The sequence below is a fragment of the Castor canadensis genome, chromosome 1 (assembly GCF_047511655.1).
Source record: "Castor canadensis chromosome 1, mCasCan1.hap1v2, whole genome shotgun sequence".
NCBI classification, from domain to species: Eukaryota; Metazoa; Chordata; class Mammalia; order Rodentia; family Castoridae; genus Castor; species Castor canadensis.
Window position 1 is genome coordinate 187,668,713 of NC_133386.1, and position 14,611 is coordinate 187,683,323.

Sequence of the window (14,611 nt, forward strand, 5' to 3'; positions counted from 1 at the left end):
AGAAGCCACTATGGGAAGGTGACCAGGAAGTAGTGAAGAGATCTGGTAGAGATGAACCAATTCAGGTTGTAATATACACGTGTATGGAAACAATGCTAGGAATCTCTCTGTATATTTATTTTTATCGCAAGTTAGTAAAAATGCTGTGTCTTTCTTATTATTGCTTATATTTCTCTTCAAAAAAATTGGAGAAGAGAGCAGAACAGGTTCTGCCTGGAAGTGAGGGGAAATGAGGAGGACTGATGGGAGAGATGGTCCAAACAATGTATACACATATGAGTAAATGAATAAACACTATAAAAGTGATGGTTATTATCAGGTGTTCTTTTTTAGTCAGGCGTCCCTCATAAGATAAGTTTTTTTTTTCTTATTTGCAAACACTTCTGTGATACAAGGAGACATTTTGAAAGTTTTTCCCAGGACAAGGGTCATTATTTAAGATATTCTTGTTCTGATTCCAGTAATCATTTGTGAAAGTTGACAAGGTGTGAGAAAGAAAGAGCTTTAAAAAAAAAAAACCTGTATATTGCAGCTTAAAAAGTATTGTGAAAAAAAGAAAGTAGTGTCTGTGTGCTTTTCATCAATCTATTCATTAATATAATGATTATATCTGAATTCTGAACTGCTCTTCCCCATGCCTCATTTTCTTTGATCTATCCTGCCTCAGTTCCCACATAATATTAAAAATAAAAATATTATAAACACAATTTGCTAATAAATTTAATTATTAAATGAGCATAAATCAGAAGATAGGTAATCAGAGTAGTCTTATAATTGATTGGTTATTTAATGAAGACCATCCATGTGAAAGTTTTGAAAAATTTTTCAAGTGTAGAAATCTTGCTTTTTCATCAAAGTGGAATGCAGACCTTTACCTCATATTGGATGAACTTCTTTTCAAGCATATACAAGAGGGCAAAATATGAGAGATTGCAGAGCAATAACAGAAGCTGCTGATACCCTAGATATTCCTGTGAAGGATAGTGATCCACACACTTTATTCAGTACAAGAGCAATGAGAATGAGGCTGTATGTAAGGATATTTTTCTTCTTGCAGAGTCAGTCTATTGTTGCATCCTTTTTACCACTAGAGTAATCTGTATCCTAACTAATACACTTTTCCATCCAGGATTCATGTTGTGTAGTCTATTACCAAGTTCATTATTCTATATGTTAGACTATCTGAAAGTTTGAGAAGATTTGCTACTGCCAAAATCATACCAGCTGCCTACAGCACCTCTAGAGCTCTAGATCATATTTGAAGAAATGTACACTTACCAATCATTTCTGATATTTTTAGTTTATGTTTTCTTTGATGCAAAAGGGAAACAATCTGACTATAATAAGATACTCTCAAAAATTTTCATATAATAGTATGCCCATGAGTAATGGGGGCTCTTGGGCAAGTCTCTCTGAGTTCAAATGTGTGTTTGTTCTTTACTTGTGTGACCATGGATAAGTTATTTAATCTCTCTGTGTTCCAGTTTCATTTTCTATAAATTGATGCAACCAAATAGACTTATGCAGGTGCTATTCTAGACTGTGGAAAAAATCTTGTGCTCATCGTTCCCTAACCATTGGTAAAGACACAAAAAACAAAAGGCAAGTGCAATACATGTAAAACAACAGGTAGTTATACCTACTGTGAAATATTAAGGCAGTATAATCGAGGGATATGATTTTAAAGAGAGTGGTAAGGAATGCACTTGTTAAGAAAAGAATAAAAAAAAAACATGTAGTTACTTGTATGAAGTTTCAGGAAAGAAAGAAATTGAATCTTTCCAGACAATATCAGGATTATTTTTTGAGAATAGTAGGAAATTCATGCAGCAAAAACTAAGTGTGTATGACGGGTATAAAGGATGAGTTCATAGAGATGATGAAGGAGAGCAATATCATTTCCATCCGTTGGCAGTAACAAAGCTTGGCATTTTGCACATCCTGAGATAAAAAATCTTGTAAGTTTTTTAAATAAAAAATTGAATTGACTACTTCACACTACAACTATGTTCAATAATGGAGATTATACTGCACTGTTAGGTGCTATGTTTTATATTTGCACTACTTGAGTTTAATTTCATGAGGAGAATATTGAGTTAGACAGCTGAATCAGTAATTTAGTCAGTGGGGGTTGAACTGACCAAAATAAAGTATACTTGAAGCTATGATGCATTCAGTAACTCCTTAGAACTTTGACTTTGAAGTTAAAAGTGAAAGTCAGGACTGTAAAATAGGTACATGTGTGTGGGAGGGGTACTTATGGGTGGGGTGAGGGTGAATGGAGGTGATGAAAGTGAGGGAATATGGTTGATTGGCTTCATATGCATATACAAAATAGAACTCATAAAGAAGCCTTTATAAATACTTTAAATGGAGTGGGGAAGGAGTTGTGTTGGGGAGATGGGTGGGGTAGATCTAAAGAATGTAAAATGGAAGGTTATTCAGAATTGGCAAAATTAATTCCCACTGCATAATAAATATTTCTAACAAACATGAAAAAAAGCAAAACAAAAAACAAGCAAAAAAACTGAAATAATAGCTTGTCGATGTTGATAAAGTGTTGAATTAGAGTTCAAATTTATTCTATGCATACAATCAACTTATATTGTATATTGAAAAGATGTAAGATGTATTAAATTAAAAAATTCAATAAAATTTGTAAGGCTTTGATTAAACACATAAAAATAATTACATTAAATTATATTAGATTAAAGCTTTTTTATTGCTATTGCCCCAAATGCCAGCAATTTTGTAAACCTAAAATATATTAATTATATATGTAAAGTCCTTTGTATGTTGTCAGAAGCATGGGAAGTGCCAAACAATGTGTTTTATTACAATTACTATTTTTCTATCAATTTTCAAAGCAAAAATATTCATACTTTGTCATTGTGCATTGCAGTCTATTTTTTACAATCATATTTGTATTACATTGCATTTGACATGGTGCCATGAGCTAAAGGATAATTTAAGTTATTTCAGACAGCATCTTATGTAAAATATAATATGTGGTGATATAATATTGAAATTATATGACAAACATAAATAGTTTAAATTTTCATATGGCCTATGTAATTATTTAGTAATGGTATATAAGTGCTTTTGAGTCTTTATTATGAAAAAGAAAAGAAGTCTTATTTTAATTAAAATTTAAGAATTTTCTCATCTTAAAACAGTATGCAAAGTTGTTGATGTCATTGACCATTTTGCTAACACAAATAGAATAAATTTTCTGTAACATAGAAACAGACATAAATGCAAGTGAGATAAAAGCAAATGGTATAAAAATGTGCCCACAAATATTTCATGACACATAAGGAATTTACAGCATCAAGATGACTCAAAATCATCTATCAGAAGCATTAAATTTGCTCAGATAAGATAAGGATATGCTAAATTCTTTTTTCTAATTTCAAAAAAGGTAAAATGCCAACAAATATAGTTCCTATACCACACAGATACAAATGCTAAATAATATATGTTATTAATAATGAATGAGGCAAAATTTTGAAATTGATTAAGAAAGTTGGGGATAACAATTTTGTTTAGAGCCAAAGCACTGGAAGATGAGAGTCTTGATTTTGTTCACATTTTGAGAACACATTCACTTCACAACCATCATTAACAAAGAGATTGCCAAATATAAAACTGTTAAGTGAATGTAGAAAGTTACAAAAGAGAACATAGGAAATGACAGAATCATTGTTTGCATATGTTATATAAGGACATATAGTAATAATTATTCACTTTTAAAAACATGTACAAAACTGTCTCCAATTTTTACATTGCTCCTCTTCATTAATAAAAAAAATGGACTCAAACATAGGATACACCATTTTCCTTCAACAAAATAAGATAAAATAGTTTATTCAAAAAGGAATTTGGGTAATGCTGATTGTCTCCTTTTTAAAAAATTATTCATTTATTCACATGTGCATACATTGTTTGGGTAATTTCTCTCCCTTGTGCCCCTCCCCCCTCAGTTCCAGGCAGGTTCTGTTCTGCCTTTATCACTAATTTGATTGAAGAAAAGACACAAGCCTAATAAGGAAGAAAAAATATTTTTGTTAGTTGAATTGAGGATACCTATACAGAAATATTCCTGGCATTACTTGTGTGTACACATGTGTTATGACCCATGTTAATTCATCTCTAACTGATCTGCTTCTCATGCTAACATCTGTCACTTTAAGGTTTCTGTATTAGCTCCCCTGGAGTGGGGACATCAAGCGCTTTCATGTTTTGGATTTTCTACCTATTCTTATATCTCCCGTATGTGCTCTTCTCTTGTCATCTGATCCAAGTCTAACCACATTGCTGCATTTGCCCTAGATCTAAGTCCACATATGAGGGAGAACATACAATTTTTGGTCTTCTGAACCTGGCTAACCTCACTCAGAATGATGTTCTCCAGTTCCATCCATTTACCTGCAAATGATAAGATTTCATTCTTCTTCATGGCTGAGTAAAAATCTATTGTGTACAAATACCACATTTTTCTGAACCATTCATCAGTAGTGGGGCATCTTGGTTGCTTCCATAACTTGGCTATTGTAAATAGCGCTGCAATAAATATTGGTGTGCAGGTGCCTCTAGAGTAACCTGTGTTGCATTCCTTTGGGTATATCCCCAGGAGTGGGATTGCTGGATCATATGGCAGGTCTATGTTTAGATTTTTAAGAAGCCTCCAAGTTTTTTTTCCAGAGTGGTTGCACCAGTTTGCATTCCCACCAGCATTGTACAAGTGTTTCTTTTTTCCCCACATCCTTGTCAACACTTGGTGGTGGTGGTGTTTTTGATGATGGCTATTCTAACAGCAGTGAGGTGGAATCTTAGTGTTGTTTTGATTTGCATTTCCTTTAGGGCTAGAGATGGTGAGCATTTTTTCATGTGCTTTTTTGCCATTTGAATTTCTTCTTTTGAGAAACTTCTTTTCAGTTCAGTTGCCCATTTTTTAATTGGTTTATTGAATTTAGGAGAGCGTAGTTTCTTAAGTTCCCTGTATATTCTGGTTATCAGTCCCTTGTCTGATGTATAGCTGGTGAATATTTTCTCCCACTCTGTGGGTAGTCTCTTCAGTTTACAGACCATTTCTTTTGTTGTACAGTAGCTTTTTAATTTTATGAAGTCCCATTTGTCCATCCTCTCTATTAGTTGCTGGGCTGCTGGGGTTCTATTGAGGAAGTCTTTGCCTATGCCTATTAGTTCCAGAGGGTTTTCTGCTCCTTCCTGTAGTAATTTCAGAGTTTCAGGTCTGATATATAGGTCCTTGGTCCATTTTGAGGTGATGCTAGTGCAGGGTGACAGAAATGGATCTAGTTTCAGTTTCTTGCAGACAGGTAACCACTTTTCCCACCAACTTTTGTTGAAGAGGCTGTCTTTTCTCCATTGTATGTTTTTGGCACCTTTGTCAAAAATGAGGCAGGTATAGTTGTGTGGATTCATATCTGGGTCCTCTAATCTGTTCCACTGGTCTTCATGTCTATTTTTGTGCCAGTACCATGCTGTTTTTATTGCTATTGCTTTGTAATATGGTTTGAAGTCAGGTGTTGTGATACCTCCAGCATTGCTCTTTTTGCTGAGTATTGCCTTGGCTATTTGTATCTCTTGTGTTTCCAAATGAACATTCGGGTAGATTTTTCAATCTCTGTGATGAAAGTCTTTGGGATTTTGATGGAAATTGCATTAAACATGTAAACTGCTTTTGGTGGTATAGCCATTGTCACTACGTTGATCCTACCGTAGTCTTCTTCAATCTCTTTCTTCATGGATTTGTTATTCTATGTGTAGAGGTCATTCACATTCTTTGTTAAATTAACTTGTAGATATTTGATTTTTGTTTTTGAGGCTACGGTGAATGGAAATATTTCCATGTATTCCTTCTTAGTTTGTTTCTGTAGGCAATGTTCCTTCCTTTCCTATTTCATGGAGCAGTTTAAGGAGAGTTGGTATTAGTTCTCCTTTAAATGTCTGATGGAATTCAGCCATAAATCTATCAGATCCTGGACTTTTCTTTTGTGGGAGGCTCTTTATTGCTGCTTCAATTTCTTTTTGTGTTATAAATCTATTCAGGTGATTAATATCGTCTTGGTTTAGTTTTGTGTGGTTGTAAGTTTCTAGAAATCTGTCCATTTATTCAAGATTGTCAAATTTGTTATATTATAAGCCCTCAAAGTAGTCTCTGATGATTTCCTTGATTTCTGTAGTGTTTGTTGTTATTGCTCCCTTTGCATTTCTTGTTTGGGTTATTTCTTTCCTCATTTTAGTCAGATTTGCCAAGGGTCTGTCAGTCTTATTTATTTTTTCAAAAACCAGGTTTTTGTTTCATTGATTTTTTTGTATTTTTTTTTTGTTTCTATTTCATTGATTTCAGCCCTTATTTTAATTATTTCTTTCCTTCTGCTTGTTTTGGGATTTACTTGTTCTTGTTTTTCTGGGAGTTTGAGCTCTAGTATTAGGTCGTTGATTTAAGATCTTTCTGTCCTTTTAATATATGCACTCATGGCTATAAAATTTCCTCTTAGGACCACCTTTGCTGTGTTCCATAGATTCTGGTAGGTTGTGTTTTCATTTTCATTAACTTCCATGAATCTTTAATTTTCTCTTTTATTTCATCGATGACCCATTCATCATTGAGCAAATGATGTTCAGCTTCCAGTTTGCATGTTTTTTATTTCTGCTTTTGTTGTTGATTTCTAGTTTTAATGCACTGTGGTCAGATATAATACATGGCATTATTTCTATTTTCTTATATTTGTTGAGTCTTGCTTTGTGCCCTAAGATATGATCAATTTTGGAGAAGTTTCCATGGGCTGCTAAGAAGAATGTGTATTGTGCAGAAGTTGAATGAAATATTCTGTGATATCAGTTAGGTCCATTTGATCTATGGTATAATTTAGGTCTTGAGTTTCTTTATTGATTTTTTGTTTGGATGACCTATCTATTTGTTGAAAGGGGTATTATTTTACTGAATATATTATACATTCCTTTTGCTTACACCTCTTCTTCTTCAATGCTCATGATTCTCAGGTTTGGTCTTCTGATGAAGTCAGTGAGTTCTTGAATTTTCTTTTCACAGGTCTTGAGTTGTTTAACTAACAGTTCTTCAGTTTTTCCTTTAGCTTTCATTTCATCTTCAAGTTCTGAGTTTCTGTCTTCTTTTTGTTCTATTCTGCTGGCATAGCTTTCCATTTTGTTTTGTATTTCTGTTTCATTCTTTTTTCTGAGGTTTTCCATATTGTGGGTTACTTCCCCTTTAATATTGTGAATTTTTATCTTTAATTCATTTATCTCTGTTTATGGTGGTCTCAGTTTCAGTTTGGTGTTTATTTAGGGCTTCTATGATTTCATTTATATTTTTCTGGGTTTTCTCATATTCTTTGTTTTTGTTGTTGTGGAATTTCTTGAATGCCTTCTGTACATTTTGGTTGACCATGTCTACTAACATCTCTTTGAAATTTCCATTAATTACTTGTAGGATTTCTTCTTTCAGAGTGTTCTTGTGGGCTTCATTGGGTTCCTTGATAAAATAGTAAATCCTTTACTATTTTATTTTTGGGGGGAGAATGGTTTTCATCCCTTTTTCTTGTACCTGTATTTGCACTAGGTACCGTTTCTGTTCCTGGACTATGTGTAATTTAGTATTAGCTGGGTTGCAATATTAATACTAATGAAACCAAGAAAGGAGGATAAAAAAAAGAAAGAGAAGGAAATATAAAAGGAAGAGAGAAGAGAGGAAAAAGAAAGAAAAAAATGGGAGAGGTGGGGGGTGATCAAACAGCAAACCAGGCAGCCAAATCTTTAAAGAAGGGATAAAAAAAATGGAAGAGATGGTGGGTGATCAAATAGCAAAACAGGCAGCCAAATCCTTAAAGAATGGAAGACAAAAAAAAGAAAAGAAAAAGATCACCAATTCTGGAACAGTAAAATTGCAGGCAGTCTTAGTTATTTTATTACTCCTTTAGCATCAAGTCCTTTCTGTGTGTCTCTTAGGCATAATTTGAGCTCTCTAGTGGTGGCCTGAGCAGGAGCCTGGTGGATGGTTATCTGGAAAACCTTAGAGCTGGGGCCTGGGTCTGTCCAAGGGGTGAGGATACCAGTGGGCTGAGGATACCAGCAGGCTGAGGGATGTGGTTGTCTCACGCCAAGTTTGTGCCCAGCCCCAAGGTGCAGGGATCCAGCATGGCAAGGCTCTGGGCATCTACCACAGAGCTGGGGCCTGGCAGAGCTTGACGGGTGGGGGCCTCAAGGAGCAGGAGTCCCCACAGGGCATGGATGCAGTGCAAACTAAGAAGCCAGGGTCCTGGTGGGGTGTGGATCCAGAACGGCCCAGGAGGCAGGGATCCAGGCAGGGCATGGATCTGGTCATCCCACAAGGACCTGATGACCAGCAAAGATTAAGGGGTGTGGGGTTGATAGGCAGGTGTCCTGGTGTGGTGTGGATCCAGTGCAGCCCAAGAGGCAGTGGTCCCAATGGAGCATGGATATAGTGCAGGTCTGGGGCCTGGCACAGCCTGAGGGGCGTGGATCCTGGTGGTGTTGGTGCATGGATCCGGCATGGAGCTGTGGCTTGGCACAGCCCCAGGGAAGGAGAGTCCAGGGGAGCTGAGCACTGGCTCTGCAGGCCTATGGGGTTTGGACTTGGCAGACCAGCTGTTATTTTATTAGAGGTGGCCTGGAGAATCCTTCTATGATCTAAGGGTTTAGAGTGTCATATTTTTGGCCCTCTCTGGTGCTTTACCCCAACCAAGTATGTCTCCAACATCTCTACAGGGTCCCTGGTTCAGGAGCTCACCAGGTCTGTGGCTCTGTCTCAATTGCCATCTTGAAGTCTCCTGATTGTCTCCTTTTTTATCTATTTTTATGTTTGTGAATCAAAAACAGAGTGATTTAAAAATTATACATATTGTGCTATAGTACCTCTCTTTGTCATAATAAAATCTAAAATTTCAGTTTCCATGAGGTATCACATTTTGAATAGTAATTACCCTTAAAACATATTAACTAATATTTCAAAACTTCCAATTGTGATATGGATTTCTAAAATCAAATCCTGGGTATGTCTAAGACTATGTTTGCATGAGATTTGACAGCTCCAGAGAAATATATGCAAAGGATTCAATTGTTTTGAGAGAGAGAGAGAGAGATCAAGGGCATGCCCAACATGAAAAAAGATGAGTATAAATATTTAACATCACTAATATTTTATTTGCTTTGATCCCCTTCTCTTCTGCATAATTCCAATGAAAGAATATTTTACTTCTTTGTTTCTATGACTATAAATGAGAGGATTCAGCATGGGGATGGAAATGGTGTGAAAAACAGAAGCCACTTGATCCTTTCCCAAGGAGTAGGACATCTTTGGTTTTAAATAAGTAAACATCACACTGCCATAAAAGATGGTGGTTCCCAGGAGATGGGAGGTACAGGTAGAGATGGTTTTTTGCTTTCCTGAGGTGGAAATAATTTTCAGAACAGTACAGAGAACAAACACATAGGAACCACATATTATGATAAGGGACAATATTAGGGTGGAACCAGCAGGAAAGATTATCATCATTTCAACATCAAATATATCCTCACAGGATAGGACTAAAATTAGGAATGTTTCACAGAAGTAATGTTGGATTATATGAGGCTTTCAAAAATGCAGCCTACTCATCAAATCACATTGACAAAGGAATCCTTAAAGCCAATCCTACAGGACCCAGTGAGGAGGGCATGGCACAGCCTTGTGGACATAATAAATGGAGAGTGTAGCGGATTGCAGATGGCTATGTAGTGATCATAGGCCACTGAGGAGAAAAGAAAAAATTCCTCACCACTAGATAGAACAAAAAAGAACATCTGCATAAAGCAGCCCACAAATGAAGTATTCTTGTTGGAAGTTACTAAGTTCCCTAAGGTTTTAGGAGTGATGACATTTGAGTAACAGAAGTCTAGAAATGACAGGTGACTGAGAAAAAAGTACATAGGTGTGTGAAGCTGGAGATCCAGGTAAATGATCAGTATCATCCCTAAGTTCCCCAGCACAGAGACCAGGTATATCAGCAGAAAGAGCACAGAGAGTACCAGCTGGATCTCCTCAGTCTGTTAGCCCCATTAGGATGAAGTCAAACAATTTTGTTTTCATTTTATTCCACATATTTATAATGTGCTGTTTTTAACTGTTCAGAAATCAAAGTCAAAACTTAGTTTAAATGGCTTAAGTTTTATATAAATGGCATAGTATTAATTTTTATAATTGGATTTTAAACATTGACAATAAATTTTTACTCTCTGACTCAAAAATCAGTTGGCAAATATTGATGTAGGCCCACACTGACATTTAAATATTGGAAAACAAAATGTTACATTTTTCATAATTAGAAGAGACCTGGTAGTGTTCCATATGTTTCCTTCATTTACACATTTAATGTCCATGAAGCATTAAACCACATTTATTACTATTTCTCACGAAATTTAGATGTAGAATAGGATACAGAAATTTCAAATTACTAATATGAGGTCACTGTAAATATATGCTGACTTTAGGGTTTTATACTTTGATTCTGAACAACATCATAGTATTGTATGGCAGTTGATGATTAGTGCTGCAAACCTGAGCAAAATGCAGAACACATAATGAACAATGATAGAAAACAACTACAATGTACCATGGACTGTTCTTTTCTTTGCAATATATGTTAAGTCTAATTACAAATAAATTTGACTTACAGGATATTCTACAATGGTGCATAAAGAGTACACATCACATGTAAGTCTTAATTTCAGAATGCATGATATTTTCCTAACCTGAACATTAAAAAAATGTCTTCCATGTTATTTTCAAGAAATGAACACTGCTTGTAGACTCTGATTTTATCATTTTTCCACTAATGCTGACATCACTCAGGGTATAAAAAAAGATACATTTACTGGTAGAGCCTCTGTTTATTTTAATGTATCCAAAACACTCCAATTTTACAGTTTTAGCATCAATACTTACTGTGAGCCAAAGATGGTGAAAAACAAAAGAATTCTTCTAATATCATATGCCTAAAAATTCATCAAGTCCAATTTTTCTCACAAACAGAATATGAAATCCATTTAAGGAGTTGAAAAATTCTGCATTGTAGCATTTATTTCCTTTAAATAGTTTATTTTACACTTTTGTACATTAATTTTTTCATTCTGTAATAAACTAAGTCACACATAAATTTTGTTTAGGTCTCTAAAAGTGAAGGTTTACCAGGAAGTTACATCTCAAAATAATTCAAGGAGGCTACTGTGATTATATTCAAAGTATTGTGTGCCTTCTCTCTTACCTTGCAAAGTCCAGGGCTTCTCATTTACTACAGATGAGAATCATATGAGAATTTGTCATTCTCATGGAACAATTTCCAAGGAAATTTACTTGGCATATTTTTAAGTACAAAACTTGAACTAAATCAGCAAAAGGTTTGCCTTTCCACATACAAGCTCCATAATGAATCAGATGATCACTTCAGAATCTTTTTTGGTGACCTAATTTTTTAATAAACTATTATTTTCACTCACACCTAATAGTTACATAAATTTATAAATTATAATGTTGACATAGTACATTTAACAAATTAAGCAATTTTAAACTAGTTTGCAGAAGAGGTTTTCAGAGAAATGATTGGTTTATGATTAAAATTATAAAGAATAGCAGTGTAAATTTTTCACATGAATATTGTCAAATTCAAAAGTGTGATTTCCTCATGAGTAAAACATGTTCATTAAAAATGATAGACTGCCAAAAAGTCAGTGAAAACAATTCTAAGCCATTAACACAATAAATGTTTCTCTCAATCATTTCACTTTGTGCACATAATACTTATATGGAAAGACACATGAAGATTTGCATAATTATACTTATACTGTATATTCAGTATCTCATGCTCACATTATAGGTAAATTTTATAACCATATGTTTGTATTACTTGGTGTCCCATAATTCAATAAGTGAACCTAGAGTTCACTAGGTGATATACATCTTGAGGCATCACAGGAAATGACAGATTCTTCTTTCTGGTTTTGTAGTGTCATATATTTCATCATATGCAATATTTGTACTATATCATATGCTATCTTATTATACTTGATTTTCTTATTAAAAACATCAGCAAAATGACAAAAACAACTTTGAAGATAATCATTTTGGAATTAAGTTAGAGGCTAAAACCTCACTTCTTGTGTATATAAAAAGGTCAAAATGATAATTAACAGAACTAAAGAATGTAATATATGATTAATAAAATAAAATGTTTTACTATAATTTACTCCGGATGAGGAAGTAAAAGGAAAATCTGAACAGCTGTACAGTGAGAATCAGGAAAAGGTCCTTGTGAGTTTTGAATTAAGTGATTATAATATCTATTTCTATGTAGATATGTGTGTTCACACTCCAGAATTACAGGAGAGAATATGTTTGAGTAGATAAAGAAGATAATTTTTTTTGCATTATTTCTCTGAGGAACATTTTGAAAGACACAGAGTAAACTGTAGTTTATAAAAGGAGCATCAAACTATGGGAAAAAGTGTAACCATGAGGTACAAGACAAATGAGCAGCCAGATGTGATTTTCCTGGTCATGATGCATGGTGTGGCAATTCACCTTGGACAGTTTTTCTAGTCCAGTTTTCTTCTCATTGAAATCAATATTATGCAGTATATAGCAGCTTATGGAATCAAGGCAATTCTTATTCCAGAACTGTGTCATAGCAGAAGTCAAAATGTGATAAGAGATTTTAAATGTTCTTCCATGTAAGCAATATTGTAGTTTAGTTCCTAGTTCATCACATTTTAAACCATGATATTTGCATCTTTCTTTGCTCTTTCACTCTCTAATCTCACACTTTTTCTCATCTTCATTTCTCTATTTGCTCTTCTCACTTTTCCTTTTTAATGAATTATTTTTACTGTTATCTCATTTTTTGTATCATTGGCTCAATAGAAAATGAGAAGAATTTTTGTTTTTTTCTTTTACTTATTTTTGACAGTACTCATTAATTGTAAAAATTTTTTTCATTGTGATATTACCTTACATGTACATAATGTACATTTATCATATTCATCTTGCCTCCTTCTGGTTGTCTTCTTTTTCCAAAATTACCTACCATTGTAGTTCAATGTCTTTCTACATTCTACATATGAAGGAAAACATGCAATTTTTGTCTTTCTGTGTCTGTCCTATTTTATTAAACATGATCTTAAGGATCACTCATTTCCTGCAAACATGATTTTATTCTCCATAATTCTTCATTATGGACATATGCCACATTTTATTTATCCACTCACTTCTTGATGGGTACTTAGGCTGATTCCATGACTTAACTACTGTGAATTGTGGTGAAAAAACATAGGTATGCAGGTATGAATATTATATGCTTAACCATGATTCCTTGGGCTATGCCCACACACACACACATAGTGTGTTCCTGTGGCATATTCAAATCATCCCTATGCACTGCAAATATTTCACTCCTTTAAATACAATTTGACATAGGACATACTTTCTTTTTTCCTGTTGACTCTTTGAATTGAATTTAGCACTCAAATTTTAGGCAAGCATTTTATACCCTGAGCTCTCATGATGAAATATTGGTGTGAAATATGTTGGCTCTAATATTTGTATCAATAACAGAGGTATTCTTTCCAGATTCTGTTGCCTTTGCATCTTTTGGGTTTTTCACAGTTGTGAAATAATTTAATTCTTTTAGCAGAAGTTTCTATAGATAATTATATTGGTTATTATTTGGTGATATTTAATTTGCAATAATTTTGCCAAGCCCATAAGAATTATGACAGATTAAGGGAATGGTTATGAGTTATTTCTGACACAAATATATCTCAAAAAATATTTCCAGGGTTTGTATAAATAATGAGTACACAATTAAACATATGATATGGGTATTAGGTTAAAATTAGAAATAAATCTTTAAAAAACCCCCAAAACCCAAAACGGATTATACTATAATATTTGTTTCAAGAAATAAAAGGGAACAAGAAAAGTAAAACTTAACAAAAATTTTAAATAACACACAGGGTTTTTGTTTTCAAACAGTTCTGTCCAGAAGAACACCTGTTCTGTTCATCACTGTCCTTTGAGTAGAAACTAAATGAAATGTGTTAGGAGAGAAAACTTGAAATTCTTTGATCAGAAAATCTGATCTGAATGACAATTTTTAGATGTAAGTCTCATTTTCCCCATGTTCTAGTTATGTTATTATACTTGGGGGGGAGAGGGAGGGGGCGGAGTGGGTGGTAAGGGAGGGGGTGGGGGCAGGGGGAGAAATGAACCAAGCCTTGTATGCACATATGAATAATAAAAGAAAAATGAAAAAAAAAGTTATTATACTTGTATTTCTATTAAATTTTTATTAGGGTATATTTGTTATACGGGGGGAGGGATCATAGTGACAACTCCTATTAAGTTTATATTGTACGTTCTTTACATTGCCCCACCATCATCTCTCCCCCTCGCCCCTCTCCCTGCTCCATTTAAACTAATTGCAAGAGGTTTCCTTGTTCGATTTTATACAAGTATATGAAGTTCATCAACCATAAACCCTCACCTTAATCTCCTTCAATAACCCTCCCCTGCAAC

At 34.3% G+C, this 14,611-nt stretch overlaps 1 pseudogene; it reads right to left on the minus strand.

Annotated features, from left to right (window-relative positions):
- Positions 1 to 9,196: 9,196 nt before the first annotated feature.
- On the minus strand, positions 9,197 to 11,330 carry LOC109674236 (olfactory receptor 8H1-like; annotated as a pseudogene).
- Positions 11,331 to 14,611: the final 3,281 nt, after the last annotated feature.